This window comes from Pelodiscus sinensis, chromosome 5 (assembly GCF_049634645.1).
Source record: "Pelodiscus sinensis isolate JC-2024 chromosome 5, ASM4963464v1, whole genome shotgun sequence".
NCBI classification, from domain to species: domain Eukaryota; kingdom Metazoa; phylum Chordata; order Testudines; family Trionychidae; genus Pelodiscus; species Pelodiscus sinensis.
Genome location: NC_134715.1, coordinates 108,011,361 through 108,031,958, shown reverse-complemented (window position 1 = coordinate 108,031,958; position 20,598 = coordinate 108,011,361). Strand labels below are relative to the sequence as shown.

The 20,598-nt window shown below is 42.8% G+C and overlaps 2 long non-coding RNA genes across 4 annotated transcripts in view; one reads left to right on the top strand and one right to left on the bottom strand.

Annotated features, from left to right (window-relative positions):
* The window catches only part of LOC102463868 (uncharacterized), a 45,111-nt gene extending 41,048 nt beyond the window's left edge, over positions 1–4,063 (bottom strand). For all 3 annotated transcript variants that reach the window (XR_012904362.1, XR_012904361.1, XR_012904363.1), the window contains exon 1: positions 4,027–4,063. This is a non-coding gene — a long non-coding RNA (uncharacterized LOC102463868). The remainder of the gene's footprint in view (positions 1–4,026) is intronic.
* Positions 4,064–4,144: 81 nt separating this feature from the next.
* LOC142829478 (uncharacterized) lies at positions 4,145–18,506 on the top strand. The gene is made up of 3 exons (XR_012903903.1): positions 4,145–4,185; positions 14,982–15,202; positions 16,717–18,506. It is a non-coding gene; the product is annotated as an uncharacterized LOC142829478 (long non-coding RNA).
* Positions 18,507–20,598: the final 2,092 nt, after the last annotated feature.

Sequence of the window (20,598 nt, the reverse complement as noted above, 5' to 3'; positions counted from 1 at the left end):
GGTGCAGAAGTCAGCCAAGCACCATGGCGGGACGCAAAGAGGGGTGGGGTGGTGATGTACAAGGCCAGAGAGCATGACTCGGCCGTGTACATCACCATCCCACCTCTATTCGTGGCCCCCTTCGCCTCCTGCTGTGGCAGTTGGCTAACTTCTGCGCTGCTCAGCCGGGCCACCATGGGGGAGCCCAAACGGCCACTTGCGCTGCTTGCTCCCCTGCGGCGGCCCAGCAGAGCGGCACAGAAGTCAACCAAGCGCCATGGCGGGAGGTGAAGGGGGGCGGAGTGGCGACGTGTAGCGTGACAGCAGCTCCAGGCCCCGCTCCTTGGACATGAATATCACCACCCCGCCCTCCCTTGACTGATTTCTGCGCCATTCTGCCGGGCTGCCGCGTGGGAGCAAGTGGCGCAAACGACCGTTTGGATTCCGCACTCCCCATGCAGCACGGGGAGCGCGGAGCCCAAACGGCATTTGGGCTCCGCGGTCCGCCAAGTGAGAGGCAGGAGGGGGAGGAGAGGAGAAAGAGAGAGACAGAGAGAGCGGCAGGAGGCAGAGGAGAGCTGAGTGGGGGGAGGCAGCAGGAGGAGAGACAGACAGACAGAGCAAGAGACCGGAGGTTCAGGAGAGAAGACCAACGTGGAGGAGAGACCTGAAAATCCTGTTTTATGTTGGGCTAATTGGCTAGTTTGTAAATATGTGTCTGTGTGTGAGATACAATCTGTTTGCTGTTCCTTGCTACTTTCAGATGCCTCTACCTCACTTTTAACCTGTCTGCATTCTTTAAGAACAGTATACCATCAAAGAACTTCTGCAGAAAGGCATAGGGTGTCGGGTGGGGGTGAATACAGGAGAAGATTAGCATAATGCTGATGCATTGCTCATTGTTAACATGCCAATTCCAGTTTTGAGCTCAGAGGGCATGTGAAGGGCAGGTAAACTGTTAAGAAATGGATGCAGTGCTTTGAATGGAGTGGATAGATCTGTTCTGAACTTTTAAATCTTTTATAGCTGTGATACTTCAGACTCCTAAAAATGAATCAGAACATCTGACAGGCATTCCATAAAGTTCCACAGACAAGCAGTTCCAAGATTTAGCTCTCAGCATTTACCTTCTGATATGCTGACAAAGGGAAAATAGTTTATGCAGAGGTCTGTGGGACCTTTTGCACCTAAAAGAGACTGGTAAAATTTAGCTTTTTGACTGTCTCTTTTCTCAGATAAAAAATTAATTTAAATACCTGGAAGATTTTCCCAGTTCTACCACAAGAGGAAAGGCTATTGCATCTGTGAAAATAGGTCTTTGAGTCTCAAAGCCTAATATGTACACTAAGAAAGAGATGAAGCTGAAGGTCCACAATATTCTCCACCCAAATATGAAAATGATTCACTATATTTATATTGCTCAGTTCACCTTAAAGGACCCCAAAACAGTTTACAAGTGATACATATAAGATTGCTTAGCCATGATTGAAATGCAGAGTGAAGCTTTTACAGCAGCTATTTAGAACCATGCAATGAAATTACACAATGGAGCTCATTGCAAACCCCATCTCCTTCATGGTCAAAACACTTTGAATTTTCCAATGGATTATTAAAAAAGCAAATAGAAGAACTTCCTTACCTTTGACTTAAAATGACATTTTGTTTCAATTTTTGCAAACTAAAACTTTCATTTTTTCAATTTTTGGTTTCTAGATTTACAGGTTTCTGTTCCCAGCTCTGCCACTTACCACTCTGTGAACTTGGGCAAGTCATATCTCCTCCCTGTGCCTCTGTTTCCCCTTGCACCCTGAGTCTGTCTGTGACAAGGCTGGGGAACACCACACCTAGTACAGAGCAAGTGGACCCATCTCCCTTGTGGAGTGCACATACAATTCCATGCTTCCGTGCTTTGTTCTCCCCAGTCCCTTCCATAGGTTCAGTAGTGCAGCAGTAGGGCCTAATAGCCAGTCAGTAAAATGCAGGGCAGTGCAGCCCAATGGACAAAGTCAGTAAATTCATTCCCCATTCACAGGGCAGTGTGGTCCAATAGCCAGAATCAATACATTTACTCTGGTTCATATAGCAGTGTGACTCAATGGCTGGAGGCAGGAGACAGGGGACGGGGTTACATCCCCTTGGCAGCAGGGGCCAAGCCCTTCCTCTCCACCAAACAATATCTCAGAGTCCTGCTAGTTGCTGTACCTCCAGCTACTGAATCAAAGGGGAAAAGTTCCTAACAAAACATGCTGATTCTCCAGATTAGTTGTCGCCTTCCCCAGGCTATTTCCTGGTGCCATCCACACATCTGTAGTGCAGGCCTCCATCTCTCCTCCCTGGTCAGTGGACTGCCCACTCTTCACTGCCACCCAACTCCATAAGTCCTCTGGAAGCATCCTGCATTCAGTTTGGGTTTTGGCATCTCCATCCTGGGTTCTGTGGTAACTTCCCTGGAGCAGGCAGTGCACATCTTTTCCCTCTGGCTGTCTGCCCCAACTGAGCTAAGCCATTCTCTTTAATATGTGTGCATCTGGATCATACCCAGTAAGACAGAAGAGGTGGGGCTTTCTCAACCTTAATTGCAAGATTAACCCTGTCTTATCCAGTGTGGGGCAAATGCACCCTGTCACATTGTCTGACAGAAGTTCTCAAACTGGGCACGGGATCATGATCCCATAGGGGAATTGCAGGTTGGTTACAGGGGTGTTATAATTTGTCACCTACATGGGGCTGATAGTCCCAAGCTTCTATAAAATTCACTTAATCAACATAGATTAAATTAACTTAAATTAATTAATTTATAAGGGAAGGTCATACTCAGACACTTACTGTGGGAAAGGGTTACCAATACAAAAATCTGGAAACCACTGGTATATGTAGAGCAGGTGCCCAACCTATTACCCAGGGACCATACTCAGACCACCAAAACATTTCAGAAAGCTCTCAGCCTGCTTGCACAATATACTGGCATTCATCTGATTCACCAGCATTTTGTCTTCACATTTACATCAATTTCATTTAAACAAGTATGTAAATAGTCACCATGGATAGAAACAATCAATCTAAATACATACAAAACAAGCTAAATATAAAATATAAATCAATACAAGTAATTTTAATCCATAGAATCTGTTTGGCCCACACACAATGTTGTACTTAGGTTTATGAGGCCCACCAGTATAATAAGGTTGGACATAACTGATTTTAGACTGCAGGCTCTTCAAGGCCAGAAATGTCTCTCACTATGTGTTTGCATAATTCCTTGCACAATGTGGCCCTGATACCTGTTGGATCCTGTATGTCAGTAGTGGGCAACCTGCAGCCTGAGGGCCACATGTGGCCTATTAGGGGTGATCCAATTGCACGCAGCAAGACATTTTGCTGATGTTGACTGTCCGCAGCTCCCAGTGGCCATGGTTCATCATTTCCAGCAATGGGAACTGTTGGGGTGGTGTCTGCAGGCAAAAGGGCTTCAGGGACAGGCTGGCCACCGCTTCCTGCAGTTCTTATTGGTGAGGAATGGCAAACTGCAACCACTGGGAGCTGCAAGGGGCTATGTCTGTGGATGGTCAACATCAGTAAAATGTCTCGCAGCCCACAACCAGATTACCCTGATGGGCTACATGCAGCTCGTGGGCCGCAGGCTGCCCACCACTACCATAAGCACTGCCCTGTTACTAATGATACTAACAATAATGCTTCCTATTTAGTTATTTTGCCTCTTCTCATCTAGCCAGGTCTTATTATAAAGATGTTAAAATGTACCCAACGACACCCAAAGATTTGAAGAATCACCAGCATTATTGGGACAGGGGTAGCTTCTGTTATCAGATTGTCAGGCTGATGAAAAAATGAGGAGGCGGGGGGCAAGGAGAGGCAAATCCTCCCACTTAATGACTTAGCTTTTAGTTGAAATATTTTTAAAAATAGTCCCAATATTTATCAGCTTAAAGCTTAACCCTACAATGCTTCTGTCACGTGAACAGTCTCGCTTGGGTGAACAGTCAAGGACTTTCATACTGCAAATAGCTATGCAAGAAAAATTCATACCTGTACTGCAGCAACAGTGCAGCTGCACTGTGCTAAGCCAACAGTATAAACAGAACACAGGTATTTTTACTACTAATCTCTTTGTGACATGGCGTTAAAAATTCCAGAATCCTGTCTAACAACCCAATTACATCTTTCAAGATTGTTGCTGAAATACAGGTACTTATTTTCCTAGACCAGACATGGCCATTTAGATTGGGAGACTGACATATCTGTTCAGGTCCATTATATTCATAAAAAAATAGAGATTCATAACAAAAATCTGGCAGAGTGAAAATAAATGCTTCTGCCCCTTCCTTGATTTGAGTTAATGTACACAGAGAAGCAATTAAAAAAGGCTTAACTTAAATTGGTTTTCCAAGTGAATGATGGCTTGGATAATGCTGGCTGGATATATAACGTTTATCCCTTGGGTTAATGATCACACTCTTTCAATTCTCTTTAATCCCATTACAAAGTTAATAAATATTTCTTTTGTACCCGCATTGTTTTCAAAAACAAGATTAAAACATAGAGTTCTAATCTGAGAAAGATGCTGTTTCTGAAAAGTTTGTGTCATATCTAATCTATATATTAAAGCACCTAATAAAATCTCATCTGCTCCCAAGATTTTTCTTTCTACAGGCAATTCAGTTCAAAATACTGCCAGAGTGCATAGGGAATTTGAATGGGTCATTCTCTGGATCCATGGGATTTATGTGGGCATACCATGCAGACCTGAGTACCTAATACAAAGGGGCACTCATCACAATTTTCTCTTCTGCATGCTATCCTAACATAAATATTAGGCATACGGTGAGCAACAATAACCCCTACATTTAGATTACCTAATACATCCCATTATAATATTTTTGTAATCTTTTCCAAAGAGTTTTATCACCTCCATTTTTTGCAGCAGGCATTTGATGCCTTTGGATCAGAGAAGTGCCCTTTGCTGAACTCCTAATACATAATTTAGCTCTGCTATCTGTAGAAAGTACTGGAGAAATACTTGTTGCAGATGATGGCCTGAAAGGTACTCAAATTATTTAAGTCATGCCTATTTTCATCCTTTCTAAGATCCATTGGCTAGGTCAGAAAGAGAAATTTCTGTATGGTTTGTTCTACACCTCATACATAAAAACACTAGGGCCATGCTGCCTTTTCTTCTTTTCAATATTTTTGCCAAATACTAATAGAACATTTGACTTTTTGAATATTTTTAAAATTCCATGTGTTAAAATAGCATAAGAACACAATCAATTTTTATTGTATCCATTGACAATCAACAAAGTGCTTTTTTTTTGTTCCCTGAACTGCATTTATCAGCTGATATCAAAATGGAAAGTCCAACAAATAACAGAGAACAATACAACCAGATAGTCAGAATAGCAGCAATCAAAAAGGTTCTCTGACTATTGAAACTTCAGATCAGAATAGATTAAAATTTTACGTTAATTGGACTCATTAAAATATTGACAAGAACAAAAAGACAAGAGATTCAGCAAGCAACAAAATACTAATTATGTATCATTAACTCTGCTAAAGTAAATCACAGCAAAGGCTAAAATATCCAGGCTCACACTCTGTTAAGGGCAAGGAACATGCCATCAGGGGGAAAGGCACAAACGTAAAAGGCAGGATTTTCCACCACACTTCCCAGTTTCCTTGTGTATGTAGGTTTACAGCAGACTGTTAGCATAGTCCCTGACCTTTCAAAGTATCAACAGGGGCATACTGAAATCAATGGGGCTCCAAAAACCGATCGAGTCTGCCCATTTGTGTCCATTAGAAGGACTTAGCCTTGTTGTCTAACTTGCTTTTTTAAAGTAATGTACAAAATTTTCATTGTAAAGTCATTGCTGGTATAGTATCAGGTGAAGACAGTAAAAAATCTTCAAATTAATAGAAGACTAACGATGTGCAGATACTTTAGTAAGTGGTTGGGACTGCATATTAGTGTAAGGAATGGACCTGAATGAAGTTTTTTACTGAAACTTTTTTGGGGGAGAGGAGATATAAATTTGGCAACATTTAAATATTTGATGAATACATGTTGATTTCACAAAGTTGCTAATTTTTTGTAAAAACAAAACAAAATCAGAAAAATATCTCCCCAACATTGAAACATCTTTGACTGACTTACAAGGAAAGATTATGTGTATTATATGTATAGACATTAAACCAGGGCTGGTGACAGACTTTGCTAGGCCTTGACAATGTGAAGGGTCTCAGCTCCAGGGGCCCCAGAAAGAGCAGAAGGAGTGGGGTTAGTGCCTAGACTCCCCCAGCGAGCTTTCTGCAATGCCCAGACCATGCTGTGCAGGGCTTTGGCAGTAATTTAAAGGGTCCAGGGCTCCAGACACTGCTCCTGCTGTGATAGTAGTAGCCCAGAGCCCCAGGCCCTTTTAAAATTGCTGGGCCCTGGGGCAACTGCTCCCTTTCCCCCACACACCCTGTTGGCTGCCCTGCACTAAACAATGTCACAGGGAACATTATTAATAACTTCAGCTTAAACACCAAGAAGAGAGAGGAATTTAGGTGTGTTTAAGGATGTCAGTAGAATTAATGGAAACATTTTAACTGAATAATATGAAAACCTTTAGAATTTCACACTTGGGACATAATATTAACACCAATGCTGAAAATGTACAATAAGGAACAAACAATCCTCCATCGGCAGAAGAATGGACTACACAATTTAATAGGTCTTTTTCACCTTTTAACTTCTATGATCCAATATTTTGTACTTTAAATAAGTACTCTAATACTCACATACAGAAATCACAAACTAAATTGAAATGTTTAAAAAACTGAATTATAAAACTCTGAAAAGTATCAATGAAATGTAAACTAACCTTAACTATATTGACTCTGAGTGCATTGTAAGTGTTATTAATGCTGAGCTGTCAAGAAGAAAAAATACAGGGTCAGCACATTTATATATCTGTCTGTCTGTCTGCCTATATTTTAGAGGTGTCTGGCTCGCTGTGAGTCCATCCGTCTGTCTGCGAGTCCTTTTGTTCAAGAACTCCTCCTAAACAGTAACCCTTAGGACCACCAAATTTGGTGTGCAGCTTCCTCTTGTCCTAACTTAAAACAAGGTTAAGATTTGATTGTAGCAGGAAAACAGGATATACCTGGAATTTGATTGTTTTCCATAACATGGAAAGGGAGGGGGCTGATCAGAGGGACACAATACTATGCAGTTACCATTGGGGGCAATGAGCGTGAAGGATAGCTGTACTGCAGAGTGGCCACTGGGGGCAGCCACACATCGAAGGGAGTGACCGACACAGGTAAGGGGCCCCTCCTCCCCCCTAAATCCTTCCCCCTTAGCTCTCAACCCTAGTGCTGGACTGGTGTGGGGAGCTCTGCTGGCTCCACCACCATGGGCCCCTGGAACACCACCAAGGCTAATGTGTTGAAGAAGTCAGAGTCATGTGGAAAAGAGATCATCTGCAGGCTCTATTTTGAGAGGATGATACTTCCTTGATTTGTTCTTTGATTCTATCCTCAGCTTGATTCACACAAATACCCTTCAATATTCCAAGTGTGACTGTCCTATCATAATATAGTGATTATTTATCTCCTGGCTCTGTTCTGTGGTACCTCTGAAAACTCTTTTCTGCCATACTTGTCTTTTTCACGTCAGGCTTGGATTCATATGTAGAATAGCACTAATAAAAGGGTCCTTTCTTCAAGAAGAATATTAAGGTGATCTCATACCAAACACTGTTTCTATATAGGATTGTTCCTTCTGTTTCTATATAGGATTGTTCCTTCTGTTTTCTTTAGACTTAGAAAAAAAATCTTCCCGTTTAACCTTTACTTTAGGGACTACATCACATCACAAGCCAATGAACATAACATCAAATCCCAGTAACTGAGGAAAGGGAGAGGCAACAAGAGGAATGGCTTTTATAGGAAAAGCCAAAATTTGTCATGGTCTCACTGGGAAAGAAAGACAGTTCAAAAAGAAAAAGGTCAAGGACCTATTTACTGTAGGTCTTGCCCTTTTCTTCCATGATATAGTTGTACTTCTCTATCCTTGTTTCCTTCAAAGTAATGAGCAAGTCTTTCAAACCTTTAGTTGAAATAGGTGCCCTGCTGTTGTCCCAGTCAATGCACAAGACATGATACATAGAGCTGGGAGACATTTTTTGTGAAAAAACTTTTTCATTTTAAAGGTCAACCTTTAGGGTCAGCCAAAGCAATTCCCAGGGTATGTCTACACTACCCCGCTAGTTCGAACTAGCGGGGGTAATGTAGTCATCCGCAATTGCAAATGAAGCCCGGGATTTGAATTTCCCGGGCTTCATTTGCATGAAGCCGGCCGGCGCCATTTTTAAATGCCGGCTAGTTCGAACCCCGTGCCGCGCGGCTACACGTGGCATGGAGTAGCTAGTTCAGATTAGGCTTCCTAATCCGAACTAGCTGTACTCCTCATTCCACGAGGAGTACAGCTAGTTCGGATTAGAAGCCTAATCTGAACTAGCTACTCCGTGCCGCATGTAGCCGCGCGGCACGGGGTTCGAACTAGCCGGCATTTAAAATTGGCGCCAGCTGGCTTCATGCAAATGAAGCCCGGGAAATTCAAATCCCGGGCTTCATTTGCAATTGCGGATGACTACATTACCCCCGCTAGTTTGAACTAGCGGGGTAGTGTAGACATACCCCCAGTTTGAGGTCAATTTTCTCAAATTATTTCAGCCACAAAAAGGAAAAAAATGTGTGACAAATGAGCTTATTTTGGTATTTTTGAAACACAACATTTCAACATTTCAACATCTCATTTTGGAAAGGTATTTTGTTTCAACAATTCCTTCAATTTTATTTTAAAAACTAACAACATTTTTAACAACTTAAAACCTTTTGATTTCAGCTGGCCAGAACCCTAGTCATTTTACTTAAATGAATATTTTTTCACCTATTTGGCCACCAAACTGAAAAAAAAAAGTTATTAGCACAACTTTACTTAGGTGCCCAATTCTCCTCTCACTTACATCAAAGTAAATCCATTGACCTTAGACGAGTTACTTAATTTACACTAATGTATGTGTGCAGAATCAGGCCTTTAATGTAAAGTGCACACACAAAAAACTACAGTAAAAGAAATATGTCAAGGTTGCAAAGTCAAGCAAGCCAATGATACCCATGGACCACATACTCAGGCCTTCAGAGCACATAGGACTAGCCATGCTCCAACTCTCCACTCAGCAACTTTCTGTTCTGACACTGGCTTACCCAGGACTCATGAAGCCCAGCCTCAATTTGAGGCTCTGGCTCTGAGGTCCTATTGGCAGAATCCCAGATCAGGTGACTGATCTGCAGGCCCTACATAAGCTAGGAGAAGGCACTGGAAGCTGTGATCCATCCTGACCCAGTTTAATTCCTGGTATCCTGGGCCCAGCTGGCTCTCAACTCATGACTGTGGATTGTGGTCCTGAGCACTAGATCTGGCTGAGACACTCTATGGCTACGTCTACACTGGCCCCTTTTCCGAAAGGGGCATGCTAATTTTAAACTTCGTAATAGGGAAATCCACGGGGGATTTAAATATCCCCCGCGGGATTTAAATAAAGATGTCCGCCGCTTTTTTCCGGCTAGTAGAAAAGCCGGAAAAGAGCATCTAGACTGGCCCGATCCTCCGGAATAAAGCCCTTTCTGGAGGATCTCTTATTCCTACTTTGAAGTACTTTGAAGTAGGAATAAGAGATCCTCCGGAATAGGACTTTATTCCGGAGGATCGGGCCAGTCTAGATGCTCTTTTCCGGCTTTTCTACAAGCCGGAAAAAAGCGGCGGACATCTTTATTTAAATCCCGCGGGGGATATTTAAATCCCCCGTGGATTTCCCTATTACGAAGTTTAAAATTAGCATGCCCCTTTCGGAAAAGGGGCCAGTGTAGATGTAGCCTATGGGTAAGAAATGCTAGAATTGAGGTGGTCTGTACACTCCTTCATAATACAGGAATCTAAATGTGGCCTCATTTTCTTATTTCCCTTGTGCGGTGCTAGACACATTTTCCTGATATAAGAAATCTTATATCTACTTTTTTGCACATCAAAGTATTTTCCACCACTTTTTTTCTATTTCAGGTAATCAATAATTGTATTATCTTTCTGTATATTTCCTACTTCTGGTCACTGATGTATCGAATGAACAAACTTAATCCAGGAGTCGCTCTTGGGCAATCACCATTTGTTGCTTCTCTTCCATTCTATACTAATCATCACAAAGGACTGAGACATGAAGTTTCAAAGCCTGTTTTTTATGCACTCAACTCTAATTGCATGGGGTACTACCTCAAAAACTTTCCTAGGACAGAATATTATACCTATGAGCTCCTCATATTAAGAGGGCTTTTGGTTAGGGTTTTTTTCTGAAGTTTTTAAGGACCGTTTGCCATTAAAATTAATTGATATGATTGATTGGAATCCTAGATTTCTGAACCTGTCCCTTGTCTGGACAAATATCATTAGACCTGGAAAGAAAAAGTAACTCAGTTTCCAGAGAGGATTTTGACATTTTGAAATTTGATTTTATTCCCATTGGGAACAAAGCTCCAAAATTTAAACATTCTCTTTTAACGGGAATGGAACCTTCAGGGGGTACGTCTACACTGCACGGCTATTTCGAAATAAACTATTCTGGAATAGTTATTCCAAAATAGTTTATTTCAAAATAGCACATCTACACTGCAGGGAAGCCTCAAAGGGTATGTCTACACTACCACCCTAGTTTGAACTAGGGTGGTAATGTAGGCAACCGGAGTTGCAAATGAAGCCCGGGATTTGAATTTCCCGGGCTTCATTTGCATATTGCCGGGCGCCGCCATTTTTAAATGTCCGCTAGTTCGGACTCCGTGCCCCGCGGCTACACGCGGCATGAACTAGGTAGTTCGGATTAGGCTTCCTATTCTGAACTACCGTTACTCCTCATTCCATGTGGAACAAGGAGTAACGGTAGTTCGGAATAGGAAGCCTAATCCGAACTACCTAGTTCATGCCTCATGTAGCCGCGGGGCACAGAGTCCGAACTAGCGGACATTTAAAAATGGCGGCGCCCGGCAATATGCAAATGAAGCCCGGGAGATTCAAATCCCGGGCTTCATTTGCAACTCCGGTTGCCTACATTACCACCCTAGTTCAAACTATGGTGGTAGTGTAGACATACCCCAAATTAATCCAAGGCAGGCTTCTCCAATGTAGACATGCGATCTCGATTTAGAGTCCCAGGAAGCACTGGTGAGAATAACTTAGAATGGCCCGGGTGAGGCGCTATTTCTAAATAGCAGCAGTAGTATGTGAGCACATGCCTTATTTTGAAAAGCTATTTTGGAATAGGTTTTATTCCTCGTAAAATGAGGTTTACAGGTTTCGGAATAAGCTGTCTATTATTTCGAAATTATTTCAAAATAATTGAATGGCTCTGTAGACACTCGCACTGTTATTTTGAAATAATGCTAGTTATCTCGAAATAACGGTGCAGTGTAGACACACCCAGGCAGTCCAGAGCAATGGATCCCCAAAGCCTAGAGTCCTCCCAATTCAGAGGCAGTCCACCTGCACCCAACCACCCTGGGAGCAGGGGCGTACATAGGTGAACTTTTATCCACCTTTGCACATGAAGCTTCACTTGCACTGTCTGTAGTTTGTCTGTACCCAAGGATCTGACCCCTTATGTCAACCATTGTTGCTTTTAGCAGCTCCACTCTTTCCCAATGACCTCTCTGTCCTTATATACTTGTAGCATATTTTATTATGCAAGCATTTGAAATTCTTGTTCAATCTGCCCTTCATTTTGAAGCTTTTATTTCCTTATCAGTACTTATACCCTTAACTCCAGGACCTCATTCTTTACACAATTCTATGTCTGACTCTCTAATCCTTGATTACTTTTTGCACTTTCTTATTCACAGTGACCTTTTTAATTCCTAGTATATTTATTGTTAGATGGTGCTCATAACCCTTGGGCTTATAGCCATTTATCTTTCAACATGTCCTATTCCCTCCCTTTTTCTGCCTTCCCCCTCCATTTAATTTTCATTTGTCATTCCCTTTGTTTTTCCAAATACTGCTCTGCAGAATGCTAGCATCTTAAATGAAAAAGCTATATATTGCTTAGCTGCTCCCACACTGTTATGTTTCCAGTTGTTGCATTTCCTTAGAGAAAGAGCAGACAGATGCTTTTTATCTGAGTGACTTACTTTGCAGTAAGGAAAACAACAATAAAGAAAATAAATGAACACTAGTGCACAATACATGTACCTCCTCCGAAATAAGCTGCAGTGAGTCTGATAACAAAATGGAGGCTATCTGTGGGTCCAAGGTGAGTTGTCAGACATTTAAAGTTGCAGTATTCCCGCATGCTCCAAAATAGAAACAAACCATAAAATTATTAAGCTACATGTGCCCAAACCAGACATCTCTTCTTTCAGGGAAAACTAAGTCAAGAATTTCTCCCTCTGATTATCTGAACCAAATCCTTGGATTCCTATTAACCCTGATATTTGAAGGTATGCGAACTGCACAGCTAGGGCCCATCTTAATTGCCTTCCTGTTAATCCTTCTTCCATATCCTAGGGTATGTCTACACTACAGAGTTAGTTTGAACTAACGGACGTTAGTTCGAACTAACTTTCATAGGCACTACACTAGCGCTCCGCTAGTTTGAATTTAATTCGAACTAACGGAGCGCTTAGTTCGAACTAGGTAAACCTCATTCCATGAGGGATTAAGCCTAGTTCGAACTTACTAGTTCGAATTAAGGGGTGTGTAGCCCCTTAATTCGAACTAGTGGGAGGCTAACCCTTCCCAGGTTTCCCTGGTGGCCACTCTGGCCAACACCAAGGAAACTCGTCTGCTCCCCTCCCGGCCCCGGAGCCCTTAAAGGGGCACGGGCTGGCTACGGTGCCTGTGCCAGGTGCAAGCCTGCCAGCACCCAGCCAGCAGACCCTGCACCTGGCACGGATCGAGCCACCCACCCGATGCCCCCCAGCCCTCCCCTTCTTCCCGGGACCAGGCTGGCGGCTCCCGGGAGCTTGCCCGGGACCGCAAGAGGTGGGCACCCACCTGGGCTAGTGCGGACATCGTGGACCTCGTCCACGATCTCCGCACTAGGCACAGGAAAGTGGCTGTCTAGGGCAGGAGAGCTGCCAGCCTGGCCACCCAGGAGCAGGTGTGCAAGAGAATCAAGGGGGTCCACTGAGACCCCCGACCCTGAGCCATGAGCTTACAATGGCCGTCCTGGGTCAGACCAAAGGTCCATCTAGCCCAGTAGCCTGTCTGCCAACAGCGGCCAACCCTAGGAACCCTGGAGGGGATGGACCGAAGACAGTGACCAAGCCATTTGTCTCGTGCCATCCCTCTCCAGCCTTCCACAAACCTTGGGCAGGGACACCACTCTTACCCCCTGACTAATACCACTCTATGGACCCAGTCTCCATGACTTGATCTCACTTCCCTTTAAACTCTGTTCTAGTTGTAGCCTTCACAGCCTCCTGCAGCAAGGAGTTCCACAGGTTGACTCTTTGCTTTGTGAAGAACAACTTTCTGTTACTAGTTTGAAGCCTGCTACCCATTCCTTTCCTTTGGTGTCCTCTAGTCCTTCTTTATGGGAACTAATGAAGAACTTTTCTGTATGCACCATCTCCACCCCACTCATGCTTCTAGAGACCTCTATCCTGTCCCCCCTCTGTCTCCTCTTTTCTAAGCTGAAAAGTCCCAGTCTCTTTAGCCTCTCTTCATATGGGACCTGTTCCCAACCCCTCATCATTGTAGTTGCCCTCCCCTCTCCCACCCTCTCTCTTCCCCTCTCCCACCTCCTTTTCCCAGTCTCCCCCGGTTTTGTTCAATAAAGACAGATTCCATTTTTGAAGACATGTTATCTTTATTTTGTACATCAAGAAGAGGGGCTAGAGAAGGGTAAGTGGAAGGAGGTGAGGGAGGAATGGGGTACGAGCCCCCGATGGGGAGGACTGGGCTGGCTCTGCGGGCTTCTGGGGATGGAAGCTCTCCTGCAGCCCCCCAATTGCCCCCTCTCCGCAGATGGTAGCCTGCGGCAAGTGCAGCCGGTCTGATGGCCGAGTGGTGTGATGTGCCCAGTGTGGGTAGTCCGGGCAATCCAAGCCAGGACTGCTTTGCAATCGGGGCACCCCTGAGAACTGTCTGTCCTGGGTGGGGGTCGGGACCCTTTAAGCACAGCCCTCAGCTAGCCTGAGACAGCATCTCCACGCTCTAAGTCCTCCTCTAATGCCCTGCCGGCACTGCTTCCGGCCATCCTTAACCCCGGTTCAGGGTCCACTCTGTCTGGACATGCTAGTTCGAATTAGCAAAACGCTAATTCGAAATAGTTTTTTAGTATGGATCCGTTAGTTCGAATTAGCTTAGTTCGAATTAACTAATTCGAACTAAGTTAGTTCGAATTAATGTTGTAGTGTAGACGTACCCCTAGAGTCCTGCACAAAGTTATGAGTCATACTGATCAATGTTTTAAATATGATTTGTTCCATTGTACATCATCTGGTTCATTGAAATCTGCTCCTAAAGTCTTATTTTTAAAAATCTCATTGTCCATAATTCACCTTTACCTGAAATCTGGGTGAAAATGGGAGTTCAAGAATCCTGCTTTTTCTGCATTAATACAGGCCTAGAAGATAACCTGGATGCAACTTCATGCAGAGCTCTGTTTGCCTATTTTCTTTACCAGGGAACAGAAAAGCAATTTATCGAGGATGTGTCATGGTGAGATTAATTACTATCTGATCAAACCATAATTTACAGCTGTGCCAAAGAACAGCATATAAGCATTGGGTGCAAAGGATTTGTGAACTGGAAACTCCGGTAGCGCTGAGGAACTCTGGAATGGGGTAGAGTGATTGTTACTTTAGTCAGTTGGCTTTTGCCCCATCCACAGAAGAGGTGGTGAAATTTCAAAAAGCTAAAGATCATTGAGTCTTTTCTCTCACTATAGGATGTAAAATTTCCAAAGCCATCAGTTACCATGGATTTTCCCCCTCAATCAAGAGGTCATGCATGATGGATATTCCCAGAGCGCACATGCTATTTCTGCAGGCAGTCGCAAGTACAGTATTGACAGATGGTTTCTTGCGTGGGCTGACCATACCTCTTTCCCTGAATTCTGCTGTGCTGTACCACCAGCTGCACAGGACACAACATTCAGCATCAGCACAGGTAAATAGCCTGGATTTGCAAAGATCCATCAGCCAGAATGCACTGCTGCATGTGCATTTTAGGAGTGTTAACCCTTGAATTAAAGTGTTAAACCAGACAACACGTATTTCTTAATGGTGAATTTCACCCAACCTCTGCACAGCCATGCACAAAGCCTGCATTTATTGACTTTATATTCGTCTACTACCAGGAAATGTTGATGGGGAGCCAGTTATTAGCCTATCAGCATACGCCTGTCTGTTTGGTGGGTGAACAAGGTCTTCTGCATTCTTATGCTCTGGCTACACATAGGGGCTACATCTACACTGGCCCCTTTTCCGGAAGGGGCATGTAAATTTCACCAGTCGTCGTAGGGAAATCCGCGGGGGATTTAAATATCCCCCGCGGCATTTAAATAAAAATGTCCGCCGCTTTTTTCCGGCTTTTAAAAAAGCCGGAAAGGAGCGTCTACACTGGCCCCGATCCTCCGGAAAAAGCGCCCTTTTCCGGAGGCTCTTATTCCTACTTATTCAAAGTAGGAATAAGAGCCTCCGGAAAAGGGCGCTTTTTCCGGAGGATCGGGGCCAGTGTAGACGCTCTTTTCCGGCTTTTTTAAAAGCCGGAAAAAAGCGGCGGACATTTTTATTTAAATGCCGCGGGGGATATTTAAATCCCCCGCGGATTTCCCTACGACGACTGGTGAAATTTACATGCCCCTTCCGGAAAAGGGGCCAGTGTAGACGTAGCCAGGGTGTGTCTACCAAAATAACCATTATTCAGAAATAACCATTATTCCAAAATAACTATGCGAGCATCTACACAGCAATTCCATTATTTTGAATTAATTTCAAAATAAGAGATGGCTTATTCCAACTTCTGTAAACCTCATTCTATGAAGAATAACGCCTATTCTGAAATAGCTATTTTGAAATAAGATGTAGACGCACAACTTCTGTTATTTCAAAATAGCCCCTCACCAGGACCATTTTAAGTTATTCCTTGTGGGGCTCTAAATAGAGATAGCACATCTACATTTGGTAAGCCTACCTCAGACTACTTTTGAGGCTTCCCTGCAGTGTAGACGTGCTATTTCAAAATAAGCTATTTCAGAATAACTTATAACTATTCTGAAATAGCTTATTCCAAAATAACTGTGCAGTGTAGACATAGCCATAGTCTCCTGCTAGAGTGGGTAGGACTCCTCAAAGCTGTGAGTCTTAGAGTTATTACTTCATTGAGGAGCACACATTTCAGAGTTATTATGTTCCAGGCTGTCTGCAGACTCAAGAAAATGACTCTGCACTCAGTTCTGTTTTCAAGCTTTCCTTCACAAGCATGAGGGCTGCATGCAGACTTTTTATCCCTAACGAAAGATGATGTAATCATATCGTTCCAGGAGCTGGAGCCCTGAACATGGGCTTATGCTTTAGTCCAGCTCCCATGAACCCACAGTCCACAGTCCTTCCCCCCAACTGTTACACATTGTGTAGAGACAATATAGAAACCAGCTCAGTCACCTGTACGTTTCTCCTCAGCTAACTCCTATCTGCAGTCCTTAAGCTATTGGATTTGTTCCATCCCGACTGGACAGAAGTGAAGGACAGTCCAAAGGACCCCAAAATATGGAGAACTATGATAAGATACCATAGTAAACTAGTGTATCTTGTTCAATAGAATGCTACTCTGGATGCAATATTTTAGCAGTTTTCTAATTTCATATTTTTGTCAGTCTTGCAAAAATTACCATTTTACACTTCCCATATTTTCAGATTAGATCAAAAATGTTGATATCTCACTCTGTGAAAATCAATGCATAAAACAATGATATGCAAGCAAAATACCCAAGCAAGATAATGAAATTTTAATGTTCTTTTTGGAGACTCTATGATTGAATGGATAATGCGCTAATCAGTTCAGTTAAATGAAAATAGGCTAAGATCCCAAAACTGAATTCATTTCATACCCTAAATATGCCCCTCATTTTTATTTTATATATCATTCAGCAATTGTCTCATTGTTTTCAGTCACGGTCTGATAAAGTAGATTAGCTTTACCCTGGAAACATCATGCTTTTGCAGTGTCTATTTATTTATTTCCTATGTGCTTGTAAATTTCTCATTCTGTACAACAGGTATCTTTTCCCTCACCTTAGTTATTTGTTGGGGGCGGAGGAGGAGGAGAAGCTTTGTGTAACAGAGAAGAGATAGGAAATGCAGTTTAAATGGGGGCACAATTCCTTAAAGTTAAAGTAGGAGTTTAAATTCAGGAGCCCAAATAAGTGTCATGATTTTCAAAAGCACTGAGCCCCAACAGCTGTCACTTAAGACACGGGAAGTTATTGAGCACACAGGTATTTTTAATAGTCAGGCCACGTTTTTAGGTGCTTATGGACTCAAGAGCCTACTTTTAGATAACTTATACTTTAGAGATGCAGGTTATAAGTGCCAGATCCTGGAAATATATGTCCTAAATTAAGACAAGGATTCAATATGTGCTCGATTCTCCAAACAAATTATGCAAATACACTCGATTTGGTGGAGTTGAGTATGCAACTGTCTTCAAAGAATTTAACAACCATTAAATCTCTTTTAGCAAAATGCTTTGATCTTACATACCCACAGTGTCACATGAAGGGGCAGGGACATAGTTAAGATTATATGATTGTTTTAAATTGTGCAGGATTTAAATTGCTTGAGACTTTTTTGCTTGCATTGAATGTAACCTTAGTTTTGAATTACCAGGCTACTGTTTATAGTTTGGGTTAGTGTGAAACTAGTGTTCTCACAATAATTTTTCCCCTTAATAATTGATAAATATTTATAACCTTAACTCCAGCTTAATGAAGATTTTTGCCTGAGAATAATAATTAGGAGTCCCTGTCAAAAACCAATGTTGAAAATAATTGTCATTCAAATACTGTTGTTCCTGAGTATGTATAAGTTATTATCTTTCAAGATCCAAGGAAAAAATCTATGTTGGCAAGTTATTTGATATAATGTCTAACTACATGTGAAGAGATCTGTTTTAACAGCATACCAGTGAGGTCTAAGTTGCAACCAGGTGTGATTTGTTTAACAAATTAACAATGTGTTTCCCTAATAAGAAGTGTGTTGCTTTATATTCTGCACTGAGGATTTGCAGCTACTTTAAAAAATCTACAGAGATTTCTAACATAATGAAGGTTAAATTTACTTTGAAATGTATGACCTCTGCATAAGATCACACTGGCAACATTGTATCTGGAATATTACACTTTCATTAAATTCATATGCTTTTTTGTGAAAGGTAACACATTTCTTCTTAAACAAATAAATGAAGATCTATTGAACTATTAGAAATTAAATTTATTTTAAAAAACAAATTAGATGTTGCATCTTATTCCTGCTTAAACTGTATTTTTTTTTTCGAAGAGGAAAAGGAATGAGGTTAGACAGATCTTCCCAGTTCATTTCATGCTAAGATGCTGAACTGTTCTTGTTTCCTATCTCCACAAATCAGAACAGTATATATCAACTTGCCACAAGTGGACACTTTCTATAGAAGGCTGGTCTAATCGATGATCTGCTTTCCATGCTAACTTGGCATAGTGATGTGACATTTCCTTCCCTACATATACAGCAGAGATGTATTCTGCTTTATAGCCTCACAACTGATTATTTTGTTTTCATGTCTTGCTTCTATTCTTATATATTCCAAAGCTGCAGAGATGTTTGATGAGGAACCACTGACTGGAAAAACCCTTTTGTATAATTTTGTTATTTTATGAGGCTTGCAAAGTATTGTTGCTGCTGCGTTCTCTTCAAATCAGTATGGTATATGCCAGGGGTGAGCAAATACTGGTCCATGGGCTGGATCTGGTCCTCCAGGCTCAGCTCCTGGAGGGCCCTTATTGCTGTATTTACTTGCGCCTCTGCAGGTACCAGTGATCACAGCTCCTATTGGCCATGGGTCACCATTCCTGGCCAATGGGAGCTGTGGGAAGCAGTGTTCCAGTCCACACCATTTCCCACCACCCCCATTGGCTAGGAATGGCAATCCATGGCCAAAGAGAACTGCGATTTGAAGGCTCAGGTAAATATGACCTACCAGAAATTAATTCTAATGAACTGCCGGTATTTTATTGCCTATCCCTGGTATATGCTGTCAAAAGACACGTGAATGCAACATCTTCCCTTTTCAGCAAAAGTGATGACATTTTAAAACTTTGGAGGAGGAAACAGTAAGTAATCATTAAAAAGGTATCAGTAAAAGCTTTTTAAAAACTCTCAGATCCTAATAAAACTACATTTCACTTGTTCTTAGAAAACTTCTCTATCCAAATACATGTAGATTTTATTAAGAGCTTGTGATGCTTGGTACCACCCTTTTCTAAACATCCCAGCATTCATTAACTAAAGGGTTAAACCCAGAAAAATAGGCAACCAGAAAGTGTTGACAGGGAGCCAAGAGAACCAATGGGAAGAAAGTGTAAAGTGTTGAGATCTGAATTGAAAGGGAGTAGGCCTGCTGAAGGGTTGTTTTTTTTGGGGGGGGGGGAGAAGGGGTATTGCTTTATCGTTGTGTTTTGTTTTTTAGGGTTTTGTTTGTTTGTTTTTGAGAGAGAGAGAGACTTTAAACCTGGAACTGGGGGGGAAAGGGGGGAGGGCGGGGAAGACGAATTAAACCAGGCAGGAATATTCATGTCTAGAAGAAATACCCATATCTAGAAATTGACTGGATCTTCGAAGTATGGATATGTGAGTAGATAGGGAATGTTTAATTAGATCAGGTGATTTTCTTTGGTAGTTTGGTTAAATTCCTCTGTACTGAGTCCATGTGTCCCCCCATGACAGTGTAACTAACGCTGAATCCCAAGAAAGCAATTTTCTGTGCTTGTCAGGTTAGTTTTCCCTTAAGGAGTTCACTAGCTTACCACTTCCCCACAAGTTTGCGGGGTAGTTGCTTCTCACTCTCAACTCACCCACGGTGAGGTAGGGGGACCTGGGTGTGCCCACGCCACTGGGTCCTGGTCCCGGGCCCTAAGGGTAGGGACAACAGCCACTACCTGGTTGGTGGGGGGAAACACTGAAACCCTCCAAACGCTTTGGCTAACCCCACCCTTGGCCTCTTCCTACTGACACCCCACCTGCTGCTCACCATCCGACGGGGTGCAGCCTTTTCACCCATATTGGCATCCTCAGCTCTGCTCCCATTGTGGTCTGGGTATGTTGGGCATCTCTCCAATCCCTGATGGGATGTCGTGGGGCTCCCACGTCCCAGAGCCTACACGGTCCAGCCCTATCATGGGTTCTCCCTTCGTGCCAGTGATTGCCTCTTCCCACAGGGGGAGGGCCTTGGGGCTTCATTTCCTGTCCTGAGCCCCTCCCAGTGGCGTGGGCAGCCGTAAGCTTGGGGTTTAAATCACCTGGTGTTCATGG